A 17,862-nucleotide genomic window follows, 5' to 3' on the forward strand; every position below is an offset into this window, starting at 1 on the left:
AAAATCAAATGGCTGTTTGGCCAACTAATTTGCAAATATAATCAACAAATTTGTAATTGAAAACCAGTCTTTTAAATCTGAAGAAAGCATTTTAATGCTTATGGAACTGTATTGAAAAAGAGACATTTTTAAGGTGATAAATCTGTGGGAAATATATTTATTATATTCATTGCATTTGGAGTTGATGACAATATTCTTTTTGCATTCATTTTTTCCTTTAAAATTATCACTTTAACTGCATGACCTAAGAATTATAATCAAGAAAAGAAAATATATGGATGTGTAAACAACTGTAGTTGTGCTTAGTTTATAGTGATGGAAAGTGTATTTTACTTTGATTAAATAAATAATGTTGGAATATTAAAAAAATAGACTGGCTATCAATTGTTGCATGTACTTCTATTTTTTTTTCTTGTGGACTTTTTACAAAGTTGTAATCATAATGTAAGTAGTTTTTTTTAAAGATTGATTTATTTATTTGAAAGGCAGAGTTACAGAGAGAGAGGGAGGACAGAGAAATCTTGCATCTGCTCGTTTACTCCCCAGATGGCTGCAACAGCCAGGGCGGGCCAGGCAGAAGCCAGGAGCCAGGAGTTTATTCTGGGTGTCTCAATGTGAGTTTAGGGGCCCAAGCATTTGGGTCAGGCATATTGCTGCTTTCCCAGGCACATTAGCAGGGAGCTGGATCAGAAGTGGAACAGAGGCTGGCACTGTGGCATAGCAGGTAAAGCTGCCACTTGTAGTGCTGGCATCCCAGATGGGCACCAGTTCGAGTCCTGGCTGTTCCACTTCTGATCCAGCTCTCTGGTATGGCCTAGGAAAGCTGTAGAAGATGACAGAAGTCCTTGGACTCCTGCACCTGTGTGGGAGACCCAGAAGAAGCTCCTGGCTCCTAGCTTCAAATTGGCACAGCTCTGGCTGTTGCAGTTACTTGGGAAGTGAACTAGGGGATGGAAGACCTGTAAATTTCTCTTTCTCTCTGCCTCTGCCTCTCTGTAACTCCTCCTTTCAAATAAATAAATAAATATTTTTTAAAAATTGCCTATATAGGCGCTAACACTGTGGTGTAGTAGGTTAAGCTTCCATCTGTGGTACCGGCATCCCATATGGGGATGGCAGGGAACGGGGGGGACAGTTCATGTTCAGGCCACTCCACTTCCAATCCAATTCTCTGCTATGGCCTGGGAAAGCAGAGGATGGCTCAAGTGCTTGGGTCCCTAGCAGCCCACATGGAAGACCCGGAAGAAGCTCCTGGCTTCTGGCTTTGGAATGGTCCATCTCTAACTGTGGGGCCATTTGGGGAGTGAACTAGCGGATGGAAGAACTTTCTATGTCTCTCCCTCTGTCTTCAAGTCTACCTCTCAAAAAATTTTTAAAAAGTCTTTTGAAAAAAAGCACTTAAAAATTGTCTACATAGTAGTCAAAGGAGTGGGTATACCATGATTTATCTATGATACTATTAGTGGATATTTTTCAGTATTACAAATAATACATTTTGTGCATGTATTATTTATTTAGGAAAAATAGCATTTTTTCTCAATATAAAAATTACTGAGCCAAAATGCTATGAGTATTTTATTGGCACATAATCATCTCATATTATTTTCTAAAAGATGATACTAAATTACAGTGCTACCAGTAATATAGGAATATACTAATTTTAACACATCCTCACTAGCAGTGGAATAGTTAAAAGGGAGAAAAATAAAAGACTAGACTAAAAAGTAAAAGAAATCTAATACACATTATATTATATGAGAAATCAATAAACAAGCAAGCATAAAACTCAAGCAATGTAGTGTTCTAAAAAGGCAATAAACATAGACCCGGGTCTATGAACAGACTCAATTACAACTCTGATTTTGTATGAATTACTTAACTTTGACCTCGGTCTCTTTAAATGTCAAATTTGAGAGTAGAACTACACCATAAACTCTGACTCCTCAAAGGACAAGAAACCAGTGCATATATCTCTGAGAATGTAGTCAAGGCTGGGCCCTTTTTGAAGAAAACAGTTCTAACCCCAGACACTGCAATTTCATAGAAAAGGGTCTATGAGCCTCAGTTTAAGAAATCTATACCAGATGATCTCTAAGGTCCCTTCTCTATCCGAACATTTACCTAAGATTTTATTTTATAGCTCAGTAAAATTTTTCTGGCTAAACAAGTACTTTTTAGTAGATAAAAATGACATTTTCATAGATTACTATTCAGCAATTAAACTACAGTTATTGGATAGTCAGTATAATTAATTATAACAATGAAAACAAGAGTTTCAAAATAAGTAAAATATGACAAATGTTACAATGTATGTGATTTTAAAATAGAAAAATATTTTTATGGGTGTACATTTTTATAGTAAATTACAGATAATATAGACAGATATATAGACATATCTCAATATATATATAATATAAATATAGATAAGGATATACATCAATTCATTAGAAGTGCTAAAATATCAAGCAGCATTAGAGAGGACTTCATCTGTAACTGCAATATTTTTTATCTTTAAAAAAATCAGGGGGGCCGGCGCCGCGACTCACTAGGCTAATCCTCCGCCTGCGGTGCTGGCACTCTGGGTTCTAGCCCCGATTGGGGCACCGGTTCTGTCCTGGTTGCTCCTCTTCCAGTCCAGCTCTCTGCTGTGGCCAGGGAAGGCAGTGGAGGATGGCCCAAGTCCTTGGGCCCTGCACCTGCATGGGAGACCATGAGGAAGCACCTGGCTCCTGGCTTTGGATCCACACAGCGCACCGGCCATAGTGGCCATTTGGGGAGTGGACCAACAGAAGGAAGACCTTTCTCTCCATGTCTCTCTCTCTGTCTAACTCTGCCTGTCAAAAAAATTTAAAAAAAAAAAAAAAAAATCTGGGGGCCGGCACTGTGGCACAGCAGGTTAAAGCCCTGGCCTGAAGCGCTGGCATCCCACATGGATGCTGTGGTTCGAGTCCCAGCTGCTCCACTTCTGATCCAGCTCTCTGCTATGGCCTGGGAAAGCAGTAGAAGATGGCCCAAGTCCTTGGGCCCCTGCACCCATGTGGGAGACCCAGATGAAACTCCTGGCTCCTGGCTTCGGATTGGCACGTATCAGGCTGCTGCAGTTATCTGGGGCGTGAATCAGTGGGTGGAAGACCTCTCTCTCTGTCTCTACCTCTCTCTGTAACTCTTTGAAATAAATAAATCTTTAAAAAAATCAAAAAATAGAAACCTAATGTGAGCTACACGTGATTTCAAATTTTCTGGTACCTACTTCTTTAAAAAAAATAAACTGAAATTAATTTTAATAATTAGAATAATAACATTAAATTTAATATTTAATAATCAAGTGTATCTAAAATATTTTAACATGCAATAGATATATTTATTAATGGGACAATTTGCAATGTGTTTGTACAAGGGCTTTAAAACCCTGTGGGTGTGTATTTCACACTTACAGGACATCTCAGTGATTATCGCCTACCATGCTGGATATTGCAGTTCCAGGTGTTGTTTTTTTTTTTTTTAAAGATTTTTTTATTTATTTGAAAGGCAGAGTTACAGAGAGGCAGAAGCAGAGAGAGACAGAAATAAAGAAGTCTTCCATCTGATGGTTCACTCTGCAGATGGCCGCAACAGCAGGAGCTGGGCCCATCTGAAGCCAGGAGCCAGGAGCTTCTAGGTCTCCCACATGGGCGCAGGGACCCAAGGACTTGGGCCATCCTCCACTGCTTTCCCAGGCCACAGCAGAGAGCTGGATCAGAAGTGGAGCAGCTGGGACTCCAACCCACATCCGTATGGGATGCTGGCCCTGCAGGCAGCAGCCCTACCCTCTATGCTACAGCACCAGCCCCTTCAGTTGTTTTTCAATAATGCATTCGATTAGGCAATCACATATGTGATATCCACTTCAGTACGTTAATAAGGCCACCAAAACAGGAGTTAAATTTAGATATTAATCATACTTCCCTAAGTCCAGGAAATGTGTTTGCTCGTTGACTTAAATGTCATGTATTTATGTCGACTCCAACACTCCTGAGCCTATCCTTCAAATTTTATCTTTAGAAAGGTCTGTAGAATTTGAAAGACCTTTGTAGATGGAATTTGTGTCTTTGAAAATATTGCTGAACTGGAGCATGATCTTTGCAAAATCCCTACATCTGTCTTTAACTTTGTGTAGTCATAGAGTCCAAGGAGATGCAACAAAGTTTTTGTGCAATCAACAGCTGCATGAGGGTGGAGATTTCTTCACTTCTGTATTCCCAACCTCAAGATGGCAATTAATATTCTACAAGTGACCTGCTTTTGAGTCAGTAGAATATTTCCAGAAAAATATTGTAATGTAACTATTAATCAGCTTTCTTGAGGTTTTGCATTTATCATGTCTTTTAATGGTTCTACAGTCATCTAGGTATAAATCCATTTATTATCCCATCCTTGATTAATTTTGTAATTTATCTTTGAAAATAAACAATTTACTGACCACCTTTCTGCACTTTGTACTGTGCTGAGAGACTAGTCTAAAGAAACAGGATTTGTTTCTTGGCCAGAAACAAAAGAGTACAGTCTAGTTGGGGAGATAAGACCAATAAACCTGAAACAATTGCGTCCTTGAAACTTCTGACTCTATCAAACACAGAACAATTAAATGCTGAGCTACATAGGACTGACAGTGAAAGTAATTGGAGTTCAGAGGCAAGGAAGATTTGCTGGAAGAGCTGAAAAGTGCTTCCGTAATGTGTTTAAATCAGTGTATCCGGTTGGTTCTGCTGAGAGACCCGTGCAGGGGCTTTGGCTGCTCTACCACAGAGGGGATCTGGTCTGCCCACAGCAGCCAGGACCAGAGTGGGAGGCCCTCTGCCTCCATGCATTAATACCACCAAAGGAACGTCTCCCCTCTCACAGAAGCTAAGGGCACAGAAGCGCGGCACACAGCACTGCCATGGACTGGCTATCACTGCTCTACACCTGTAGTCCCATTGTGACTCTTTCCTGGAGACTTTACTTCATCCAGCCTGATGTACATTATTTTTGCTTCTCCTACTCCCCCTAAACTAAATGATAATGACAGTTGAACACAGTGAGTTTCCTCAAGTGATGCAATATGAAGTACAGATCTCACAGAAGTACATAGTACTCTCGCCAAATATATTTAAGACAAATCAACATAAGCCTTTAAATCTAGCTTCCAGTTTACAAGATATACTGGAAGAACGAGTTAAACAGTGCTACAAGGAAACTATCACAGAAATCTACTACATGGATTATTCTGTGACACAAATAACTTGATCTTTGCAAAAAGGATATTCAAGATTAAAAGTGACTTAAGAGAAGTAACAATCAGATGCAATGCATGGTTTTTTGATGGGATCCCCATTTGAATAAACCAATTGTAAAAGATGTTTTGGGAATGATTGAGGAACAGAAAATGGACTGGTATTAAATACTTTTGGGAGTTAATTGTTAATTTTTAAAATATAGTAATGCAATTACAGATATATATATGAAAATGCCCTCACTTTTTGGAGATGATTGAAATGATGTCCATAATTTATTTTTTAAAAGACTTACTTACTTATTTGAAAGGCAGAGTGTGGAGAGAAAGAGAGAGAGAAAGAAATATCTTTTATTTGCTGGCTCACTCCCCAAACAGCAGCTGGGAACCACCAACACCAGTTCCTTGGCTAGACCAGGCTAAAGGTAGGAGTTAGGAACTGCATCTGGGACTCACCTGTGGGTGGCAAAAACCTAAATACTTGGTTCATCACCTGCTACCTCCCAGGATGCATTAACAGGAAGCTAGATTGGAAGCAGAGTAGCTGGGACTCAAACCAGGCACTCTGATATGGGACACAAACGTTCCAAGTGGTGGCTTAACCTGCTGCACCACAATGCCTGCCATCATGATTTATTTTTAAATTGAATGGGGAAAAAACATAAACCTGGACAAAAATGAAAATATGGCAAAATGTTAGCAATAACTGTATTTAATCTAGGTCTATTAAAATAGTCTATTTTTTGCTATTTGTAATATTGTCCATAATGAGAAGTAAAAGAAAATACTATTAAGAAATACTTGAGTATACAGAAGAGGCTTGGATTTATTTCTTTCCAAATGATTGCATTCTCCAAGTAATCATTGTCAAATACACATTTCCAGTCTTGGAGCAGATCTTGTAAACAGTGATCTTGAAAAGGGTTTTAAAGATGCAGAAAGGAGAAATCAAACACAGACTGCGACTTCTGAATCAATTGTAACTAGCTTAAACCGTCTAATGTGCACAAATACAGTAGAATTACAACTCTGCTCAATAAGCAAGGGTTCTAATGCAGTGTTAGTAAGAGAACAGTAGAAAGTATATTACTATAAGAGCACTATTTAAGTGGCAGCATCAGCTGAGGCCTTCTGTGACTTTTCAGTTCTGTTCCCTCTAGCTGGAATGCCCTTCTTTGTGCTTTTTACAATGGACAATCCTGTTTGCTTTTGACAACTGAGGATCTGAGCCTCTTGGCTGTGTTTGGGAAAATCTTCAACTTCACTTGAGGTGGAAGCCAAAGCATTCCTTCCAGTATAAAAGCTGAATATGTCAGTGTGGAGAATTAGTGAGAGCTACTTTTGTGTGTGTGTGTCACTTCTTATATTGGGAGAGGGAGCTTATCTGTTATCGTGGACCTATCAGGTAGATGAGCCTTCAATGATTTTAGAGGCCCGTGGGTACTCCTCAGAGCAGAACATTCCAGCTGAGCGTTGGCAGCCTACAGAATATTCAAATACAATAATGGCTGCTGCTATTTTAAATCCTAAGGTGGTTTGTTATGCAGCAATGGATAATGAAACAAGCAACTACCTACTTACCCAGCTTCCTTTGCAGGAGGTGTAGACATGTGACTTAGGCTAAGCTGATCAGATATCTCTACTCAGGATTTGGTTTAGGAGCTAATAACATACAGAAGAAGGAACCACAGAGAACTTTTTTTCTGACGGTGAAGTTTGCTGTTGCAGCCAGACTGAACTTCCAAGGCACCAGTAGGGGGCTGTTATCGAAAGGTCAAGGTCAGTGGTTCTGGCAACAGCAGTTTGAGCAGCACCCTCACTAGACCAGATATCTGGTATGATTTGGGAGGGTCTGTAGCTGTGTGGACTCTGAGCCTTGTTCTTACCCAGAGAGCTCTGTGAGCTCCCTAACGTCATTTAGTAAATTTCTTTTCTTTTTGATCAGTCAATGTTGATGGCTGTTGCTTGTGGCTAGGACCTCTGACATGTATTTTAAAAAGCTGCTTCCTATTTTTTTTTTCTTAAGGTAAACTTCAAAGCTTGTGAATTACTCCTCCTGGAAGCCTTGGTTGACATCTTTTCCCCAGACCTCACCTCCAGACTTGTGGCGTTTCTTCTAAACCCTTGCAGGGTCTTGTATGTATCTACAATATTGGTCTTTTTGTATCCACTGGAATTTCAAATTTCCTAAAATGCCTACCTTGTAAAAGTGATAACTTTAAAGGAAACAGCTGAAATTTTCATCGCTGTATCTTTAGTGTCCAGAACAGTGTCTGTATAACATTGGTTGGATGAATGAATAATTGGATGAATGATATGATATGAAATTTAGTGTGTTTAGAAGAGTGACATAGATAGGCATCATTTCAAAGGTTTCGATTTACCATTCACATTCTTGTAAGAGAACATTGATAAGGCTAAACTGACAATAAAAATGGAGCAAATTTTATTATATTGCTTTTCAAAAATAACACTGTGAATTCTTTGGTGATACTGGTATCCATAATATAAATGGATTCGTTCTCAACTTAGTAACTGTTTCCTTTTTGTGTACTGCTGGAAAAATTTTCATTGTTATTCCAATGATGACTTTTATTCTTTTTGATGTAAAAATGTTTAAAGTGTGGGCTTTAAAAATCCATTTAGGTGATATTCTCTAGAGCGCTTTAATCTAACTATGTGAGCAGAAGAGTGTATAAGGAAAATTATTTTAGAAATAGAGATGATAGATACGTATCATGGTGCCTTCAGCCTTTGCTTGTTTAGTGAAGTCATGGCAAACTTATTCTCATTTGAAAAGAGCATGCGATTAAAGATGAATTCAAATATTTAGATGATCCAATTCCTGCTACTGTGTCAGGATTTGACCATTGCATCAGGATCTCCAGGCACTGGGGCACTGGCACCTGTGTCATTTGGAGTTTCACAGGTGATGGGGTATGTACTAAAAGTTCAGAATTAAGACAAGGGACCACTTATTTTCTTTTGGCTTTTAGCATATTATTTAATCACTTAAATTCCAGGTGCTGTGGGTACATAAAGATGAATGAGATGCTCTGTTGCCCTCCAGGAATTTGCAACCTGGTATCAGGTACATGCAGAGGTTCTGTATGTGTCGTGTGCACTTTTTTTGTGTGTTGTATACCTCAATAAAACAATTATTTATAAATAATTCTCTCTACCTCATGAACCTAAGTGAGGTCCAGGTGAAATGTTCCTTAGGTTTAAGTAAGTAAAGTACTGAAGTTAAGGCTTGAGACACAGTAAATACCAGCAAAGATGAGCTTTTTGCTGTCCCTGCCAATGGGGGGACAGACCAGTCTCTTCTGGCTACATTAGCTGTAATGCATTTGAGACAGACAAGTCATGCCAAAAGACCATGGTGTACTTTGGAACTCAGTGGGCTCAGGACTCCTGAACACAGGTTCAAGTGGATCAGAGTTCCAGCTGTTGCAATGCCCTTCTTCCCTGTGGTTCATAAGGCTGTTCCCAGAGAGGGGGAAGGCAGGGATGAATCTTGGGTTGTACTCAGGTGTAGAGAAAAAGATCCTGTAAAGTACACATGCCAAGGAACTGGTGTTGGTGGTTCTATCCCCTGGGACGTTCTCTGAGCTTACCCAGTGCTTCCCCTCCCCCCTACCCCACTGGAAAGTCACTTTATTGCAATACCACCAGCTGCATAATCTGTTCCCCAGGACGTTACTGTCCTTCTTCCTTGGCAATCTTGTTTATCTTAAGTGGTCCCATGAATGCCGCCTTCTCCTCCACAGTTTGCAAGCGGCCATGGCCAAACTTGGAGGTGGTGTTGATGAACTTGAGGTCAATCTTGTCCAGGGCCCGCCACTTGGTCTACACCAGCAGGGACTTGAGGAGGGGAGCACTCGCTTCTTGGTCCCCACCACACAGCCTTTCAGCATGACAAAGTCGTTGGTCACTTCACCGTAATGCACAAAGCCACCCAGAGGTTGATGCTCTTGTTGGGCAGGTCGTGGTCAGTGCAAGCATTGTCCTTCATCAGGTAGCCCTGCCTGATCTTGTGGATCTTCTTGTTGATCTCTGTGTGGTGATGGTAGCCTTTCTGCTCAGTCCGCACCACAGAGAGGGCCACTCGCGCAGGGTGACAAGCCCCAGTGCAGGTGACCTTGTGCAGCCCCTAGTGGGTGCTGTGGGGCAGCTTCTTGGTGTGCCAGCGGCTGGTGACCCCTTTGTAGCCCTTGCCCTTGGTCACACCAATGACATAGATCATCTCGTCCTGGCCAAACACTTGGTTCAGCGGGATCTGCTGCTCCAGCCCTCCTGGCCCAGTCTAGTTTCTCAGGCAGGGTGCCGCCGTTCACCTGGCTCTGCGTCAGGTGGGCCTGCTTCAGCCATCGAGGAAGCAGGTGCATCTGCGTGTGGGTGATGATGTGGATGACCCAGCAGTGCTTCTTCCTGCTGCTGAAGTCCTCCGCTGCTCCTGGCCGATGTCACCCTGCCATTTCCTGCGCTACTTGGTGAAGGCCTTCTTCGACTTGTGCCAGTGCTTGTAAAAGTGCCTTTTGCACTCTTCACTGGTATGCTAAGCAAAAATGGTCTTGAAGGTGTGGAGGCTTCGCAGGGTCCCCAAGTAGCCCACGATGCCTACATCTACCATGGGTGGGGTCTCCACGATGGCCACAGCCTCCACAACTTCCTTCTTGTTCACCTTGGAGCGCAGCTGTTGACCTCCCGCACTACGTGAGTCATGCCGGCCTTGGAGCCCAGGAAGGTGGTGAGGTGCAGGGGCTTGGTAGCTCTTCACTTTCCCCCGATGCCTGCTGCTGCACTTCCCAGGCAAGAAGCCCAGGGACCTATGTCTGGGCGTGGAGAACTTCCAGTGAGACATCTCACTGCCAATCCGCCAGTAGAGGCTTACCCGGTGCTTTCATCCTTGCATGAGTATTAAGCACATGGGTAACTCAAATGCTTACCTAATGCATATGCACATATGTCGGGAAAGCATCAGCACTGTTGCATCTGTGTTACCTCCCTCAGAAAGGCATCCATCCTGAGCATCTTGTGCACTGATCTTATGGAGGCACCTACTCAGAGAGACCCAGTTATCCACCTTTTTTTTTTTTTTTTAAACAGGAAGTTGCCTCTTTTTTTGACAGGCAGAGTGGACAGTGAGAGAGAAACAGAGAGAAAGGTCTTCCTTTTTGCCGTTGGTTCACCCTCCAATGGCTGCCGCGGCCATCCTCCACTGCACTCCCTGGCCACAGCAGAGAGCTGGCCTGGAAGAGGGGCAACCGAGACAGAATCCGGCGCCCCGACCAGGACTAGAACCCAGTGTGCTGGTGCCGCAAGGTGGAGGATTAGCCTATTGAGCCGCGGCGCCGGCTTATCCATCCTTTTAACCAATTAGAGAAGCATTACTGCAGCTCACTCCTGCCAGTCCCATCATGCATCAGCCAACTGGACTGGCAGTCACGCACATTCTGAAGCTTTGAATCTCTCAGTCAGGTAGGGCATCCACTCTCTGGTGGTGTATTTTTTAAGTCTCCCTTTGTTGATCTGGGTTTGTGGATCGCCTCTTTGTATGCTAGCCATTTTGCCATCTATTGTTTTTTTCCCCAGTGCAGTCCCAAAATTCAACCTCAAAACTACTTCTAGAGTACCTATCTGTACTACAAATCTAATTGTGTCATTTATCACCAAAAACACTTCACTGGTTTCTCCCAGCCTGCCTGCATGATAAACACAGAAATCTTATACTTAATAAGATCTTTCATAATTTGTTGTTGGCTTCCTGTTATACTTCTTCAGATGCATTCAATTACTTGGAGCTCCACATTTTTCAATCACGCATGTATTTTCTTTTACCTCTGCCTAGAACACTGTTCCCTTTTCAGTCTGCGTAATGACTCCAAGTCCTATAAGACTTGCTCAGACATCAGCATCTTTGGGAAGATGTTCTGACTCACTGCCCTGAAAATGCAGTTGTTCTGTGCCCCAGAGCACACTCGGGAACACTAATCACATGGCACCATAATAATTAAGGTCTCTGAAAGTAAATAAAGGCGAAGTCAGGTAACATGAGACGTTGATGTTAACATTATCAAAATTAAGCACACATATTGGTGAGGTCCAGGGAACAATCAGTTAACATCAGTGCTACTCACACTTGAATGTTGAGAATCCTGTTAAAATGCAGAAACCAATTTAGCTGGTCTGGGATGGGACTTGAGATATTAATTTTTCTGGTTTTTTTTAATGATTTATTTATTTGAAAGTCAAAATTACAGATAGAGAGATGTGAGAGAGAGAGAGAGAGAGAGAGAAGAGAGAGAGAGATCTTCCCTTCACTGATGCTCTCCGCATAATGCTACAATAGCCAAGGCTGGGCCAGAAGCCAGGAGCTTCATCCGAGTCTTGCCATATGGATACAGGGGCAAAAGCACCTGGACCATATTCAGCTGCTTTTCCTAGGCCATTAGCAGGGAGCTGGATTGGAAGTGGAGCGGCTGGGTCACTAACCAATGCCCATATGGAATGCCGTTGCTGTAGGCAGCAGCTTTATCTGCTATTCCATAACGCCGGTCCCAAAATACTGCATTTCTAACGAGCACCCAGGCAATGCCAACGGTACTGGTTGGAGGCGCACCCTGAGTAGCAAGAGTTTACACTATGGAAAGGGCACTATCTTCGGTGTTGGAACTTCTGAAAATTCGGCACGCTGTCACTCCTGCTGAGGAAGAGGCTTGTGGTCTCGCTGGAGAGCTAGGACACACGTCTAAAAAGGCGGACAATGGTCAGGTAACACGGTGAAGTCCTACTCTCACTGGATCTTTTTTAAATTTGAGAGGCAACGAGCACACATGGTTGGGGAAGTGGGGGGAAGAGCGAGAGCGAGAGTCTTACCAATAGTTCACATCACAAATATTATCTACAATGGCTGGGCCTGGGCTGGGCCAAAGGCAGAAACTCAATCCAGGTCTCCCTCATGGTCAGCAGGAACCCAATTATTTGAGCAGCTACTGCCGCCTCCCAGGGTCTGCATTAGCAGGTAGCTGGAACCAGGAGCTGGAGCTGGGTATCAAACCCAGGTGCTTCAGTGTGGGACATTGGTGACTCAAGTGCTATGCCACGTGCCTGCCCCCTTCCCCTTCTCTTTTTAAGGTATGAGAATAGTTACTATTGGGCCGGCGCCCAATAGTGGCTCATTTGGCTAATCCTCCACCTGCGGCACGAGCATCTCATATGGGCGCCGGGTTCTAGTCCCAGTTGCTCCTCTTCCAGTCCAGCTCTCTACTGTGGCCCGGGAAGGCAGTGGAGGATGACCCAGGTGCTTGGGCCCCTGTACCCACATGGGAGACCAGGAGGAAGCACCTGGCTCCTGGCTTCGGATTGGCACAGTGCCAGCCGTGGTGGCCATTTGAGGGGGTGAACCAATGGAAGGAAGATCTTTCTCTCTGTCTTTCTCACTGTCTAACTCTGACAAATAATAATTAAAAAATAAATAAATAAAAGAATAGTTACTATTGACTCTGCAGAATAGTTACTATTGACTCTGCTGTTTCATTTTACTATAAGGTTCAGTTAACATACCAGATCAGTCAACACCTAGACATTAGAGACAAGCAATTTAAGAAGGGTGATCTTGGCTTACGGAGTGGAGGTTCACATTCAGGATCTGGTGGCCCCATTAGTCTGGCATCTGAGAGAGGTTGGCAATGGTGGAGCACGTGTGGAGGAACAATCTCACAGTGAGTGAGGAGCATAGAGAAGCTGAGCCAAACCTAGCTTTGTTTATTTGTTTGTTTATTATTTATTTATTTAACCAACCCTCTGGTGGGAACTACCTTCTAAGAGCAAGCCACCATGAATGAAAGACCTCCCATTGGGCCTACCTCCTAGCCATCATAATTAGATCAAGCCTCCACCGTAATCCATCAATCATTAGCCTTAACCATTAACCATCAGCATAAGACTGTGGAGTTTAGGGGACAGTGTTATGGTGCAGAGGGTTAAGCTGCCATTTCCTATGCTTTCATCTCATATCAGAGCACCAATTTAAGTCCCAGCTTCTCCAGTTCAGATCCAGCTTCTTGCTAATGTGCTTGGGAAAGCAGTGGAAGGTGCCTCATGTACTTGGGCCCATGCTACCCACACTGATGGAGTTCAGGATTCCTGGTTTAGGCCTGGCCCAGCCCTGGCCATTGTGGCTATTTGGGTAGTAAAACCAGTGGAAGGAAGGTTTCTGTTTCTCCCTCTCCCCCTCTGTACTCTGCCTTTCAAACAAGCAAACAAATAAATAGATCTTAAAAAAAAAATACCTCTTTGGGGCTTCAATGTCTTCAGGAGCCTGGGGAGCCAAGTCCTGTTGAATTCATAATACACTCTGAGAGATCAAATCATACATACCCAGAGACACTCAAGGCCACCCATATCCACAGAACCACAGAGGCAGTATTCTAAATGTTTCAGAGTTCAATATGCATTTTGAGAAAATGCAGAAAATATCTATGCCAGTGAGTACCATGAACTATCTTGGCACCTGCACACAAGAAGCAAGTACAAGAACATTAACTGCAGCTCTGCGTATGACAATCTAACTGCTCACTCACAGAGAGATGGGCAAATAAAATGTGGTTATTCACACTCATCAAAAATGAACTAGAGCTGCATGGATAAACACAAATAAATCTCAAAAACAATGTTAACTGAAAAGAAAAGCAAGATGCTAATGAATACACAAAGCACAAAATTGTTCATGTAAATTTAACATAAAATAATACATATATATGTTATTTTATAATATAAAAACATGCATAGAAAATATTACACATCAAAGTTCACGATAACACATCTCTGGAAAGGGAGGTAAGGGTTGGGAGGCTAGACTTCACTCTGGGAAGGCAAATTGGGCAAGGGAGAAGTTTGCTGATAAGTAAGTACTGGGCCTGCATTGTGGTATAGTGGGTTAAGCTGCTGCCTGCAATGCCAGCATCCCATATGGGCACAGTTCCAGTCCCAGTTGCTCCCTGCTTTGGATCCAGCTCCCTGCTAATGCAAATGGGAAAGCAGTAGAGGATGGCTCAAGTCCTTGGGCCCCTGCACCCATATAGGAGACCTAGAAGATGCTCCTGGTTCCTGGCTCCTGGCTCCTGGCTCCTGGCTCCTGGCTCCTGGCTCCTGGCCTGGCCCAACCCTGGTCATTGTGGTCATTTGGGGAGTGAACCAACAGATGGAAATCTCCCTCTCCCTCTCCATATCTCTGTGGCTCTGCCCTTCAAATAAATAAATTCTTCCTAAAAATAGGTGAGTACCAGACCCTATGCTCTGCAGCAATACTAACAGTAGAAGAGGGGTCAGCGTCCAAGTATTGCAAGGTTCTTCCTCCCTGTGGTTCACAAAGTAGCTCCTATGGTGGAGGGGCAGGACTGTGTCTTGGGCTATACTAAGGTGTAAAAGAGAACCTGTAAAACCCATACGCCAAGGAACTGGGGTTGGTGTTCCCAGCCCCTGGCTGGTGAGCCCTCTCCTTCCTTGCTGCGATGTAGTTCCTATGAATAGCAAAAGCTTATAAACACACACACACATATTTAACAAAGGAAGATAATACCATAAACAGTATTTTATGACCTACATTTTTTTCTATAAGAAATATATTGGGTACATTTTCCCATGTAAGGATATAAAAGCCTATTCTAGCTTCTTTAGTGGCTGTATTATATTTCATTGACTGAAAATACCCATTAATTAAATCCATCTCCTGTTGAGGTATATTTATGTTTCAATAGCATATATTACAAATAACACTGGAACATTTCTCCTTCTGTGCCTTTGAGAACTCGTGCCACTACTTCCTAGAACTGGAACTGCAAGATCTAAGAGTGTATTAGTGTTGTGTGACAATACAAATATCTAAGAGAAGCTAGTTATGATAGAAAAAGGCCTATTCTGGCTCTTGTTTTGGGGGTCCACAGTCCAAGACTGGGTGGCCTCACTGGTCTGAAGTATGAAGAGGGGTACATGGAAGAACAAGTGCGGAGGAAAGATCGTATGCAGAGCCAGGAAGAAGACAGGGAATGTGCTTACGGTTCCTATCCACATGTCCTCTCCTCATTTATTCCATCACTGGGGCTTCCATTCCAGCAATCTAATCCAATCTAATCACTTTCCAAAGGCCCAACCTTCAGACAGAATAATTGAATCGAGTCTCCACCCTCTTTAGTTCCATTAACTTACGAGTTTGCTTGAGCTGGGGAGCCAAGTCATGTTCAAACCATAGCAAAGGGTGTGCGTATGTTGGGGTTGTCTATACTATAAATTATTAAAATTAGATGAAATAAAATTGCCTTGTGACTGTCAAGCTATAAAACCAACACACTATTGATCAAAGCAGAAATACATGAAGCTATCCTCAAGAGAACAGGTGTTAATACGACTGAAGATACAAACATGCCACAGGGTATGTCACTTAGAAGGGGGTTGGCTGAACTGTCTACATGGAAATCAGAGAGCCGGGCAAGCAAATACCTAGTCCATGGGAGAGAACGCTTGGCTCTCAACCATGCGGGTAAATAGGTCTTTCCCTGTTGTGGAGCAGGAAGCATCAGCTGATCACGGTTTGATGACAAGCCAGCTAACTCTCGACCTCACTCTGCCACTTTCTGCTGAGAATTTGATTTCTCAGAAAGGTTTGTCTATGGACAGAAAGTGCTGGCCTAGAAAACACTGCTTGAAATTTGTCCTCCTTGTTGTAAAGTAATTAACTGATATTCTAGTCAGTCTTTTGAAAGTGTGGTCAGCATGAGTCAGACTACTGGAGCCTGCTCCTTCCTAGATGCCTGTGACAAAGGGAGCAGGAATGCAGAAACCCTCCTGGAGGAGGAATATCAAACGAGACTGTCACAAAAACCTACGGCAAACACTAAAGAGTCATAACATTTTAGAAGCATGTTCTTTAAAATCGGGAATAAGACAAAGATGTCTGCTGTTACTTTTATTTCGCACCATATTGGAGGCCCTAGCCAGCAGGGTAAAGCATGCATTCAATATATGCAGGGCAGTCATTTGGCTTAGCCGGTAGAATGCGGGCTGGGAAGCCTGCATCCCATTTCAGTTTCAGGGTTTGATCCCTGGCTTCAGCTCCTGATTCCAGCTTCCTGGTAATGCGAAACCTGGGAGGCAGCAGGTGACGACTCAAATAATTAGGTTCCTGCCACCCTTGTGGGAGACCTGAATTGAGTTTCTGGCTCCCAGCTTCAGTCTAGCCCTTTTTTGTTGTGGGCATTTGGGGAGTGAACCAGCAGATGGGAGCTATCTCCGATGTCTGTCTGTCCCTCAGTGTCTCTCTGCCTCTCAAATAACATAGATATGGGGACAGCAAAGTCAAAGGTAGTATGAATGGCCATATAAAAACAAAGACTGGCCGGCGCCACGGCTCAGTAGGCTAATCCTCTGCCTTGCGATGCGGGCACACCGGGTTCTAGTCCCGGTCGGGGCACTGGATTCTGTCCCAGTTGCGCCTCTTCCAGGCCAGCTCTCTGCTGTGGCCAGGGAGTGCAGTGGAGGATGGCCCAAGTGCTTGGGCCCTGCACCCCATGGAGACCAGGAGAAGCACCTGGCTCCTGCCATCGGATCAGCGCGGTGCACCGGCCACAGCGCGCCGGCCGCGGCGGCCATTGGAGGGTGAACCAATGGCAAAGGAAGACCTTTCTCTCCGTCTCTCTCTCTCACTGTCCAGTCTGCCTGTCAAAACAAAACAAAACAAAACAAAACAAAAACAAAGACTGCTCTACATATTATTGGAGCTCAACGAGTTTACTACACATATGATTAACATGTAAGAATCTTTGCATGGCTATATATAAGCTACAGTGAGAAAATATAATTTAAATATATATGTCATTTATAAAAGCAACAAAAATATAAAGAGTTTAAAAAGTAAAATAAAAAATGGGCAAGATCCTATGGAGGGAAAGAATAAATCTTTATCAAAATACATTAAAGTCAACCTCGACAAAGAAAGAAGTACACCATATTCACAGAAAAGGAATCCACTATGGTAAAGCCATTAGTTTTCCATAAATAAATCTATGAATTTCCCATAAAAATTCAAAAAATTTTTGGTGCTAAATTTAACAAGCAAATTTCTTTGAAGAAGAAAGGATCAAGAAAAATACAAATTTGAAAAAAAAATGGGTCCCTTCACCCTGTAAGAAATCAAGCCTTACTATAAAGCAATGAGATATGGGGCCAGACTAGAGGCTATAATGTTAAAGACAATATGCATTAGCTCAAGCACACACATGCAAACCCATGGGTGGAAAATAGGGCCCAGAAACACAACTGCAGAAAGCCAGAAATTGGGTGTATTACAGAGCTGTCCTTGCAGATGAGGGGTGAAAGAACAGACAATGGGAAAATGGTTTGGTCAAAGCTGGTTATTTGCATTTTCCATCCAGTCATAAAACCAGAACCATATTTTGTTATGGATGAGCAATAAATTCCAGGTAGATAAAAATTTGTTCTGGGGGCTGGCATTGTGCCGTAGCGGGTAAAGCTGCTACCTGCAATGCTGGCATCCCATATGGGCACTGGTTCAAGTTCTGGCTGCTCCACTTCCCATCCAGCTCTTTGCTATG

General features: G+C 43.0%; 1 pseudogene; it reads right to left on the reverse strand.

Annotated features, from left to right (window-relative positions):
* Positions 1-6,049: 6,049 nt before the first annotated feature.
* On the reverse strand, positions 6,050-17,222 carry LOC127488498 (large ribosomal subunit protein uL3-like; annotated as a pseudogene).
* Positions 17,223-17,862: the final 640 nt, after the last annotated feature.

Source organism: Oryctolagus cuniculus, chromosome 2, assembly GCF_964237555.1.
Source record: "Oryctolagus cuniculus chromosome 2, mOryCun1.1, whole genome shotgun sequence".
Lineage (NCBI taxonomy): Eukaryota > Metazoa > Chordata > Mammalia > Lagomorpha > Leporidae > Oryctolagus > Oryctolagus cuniculus.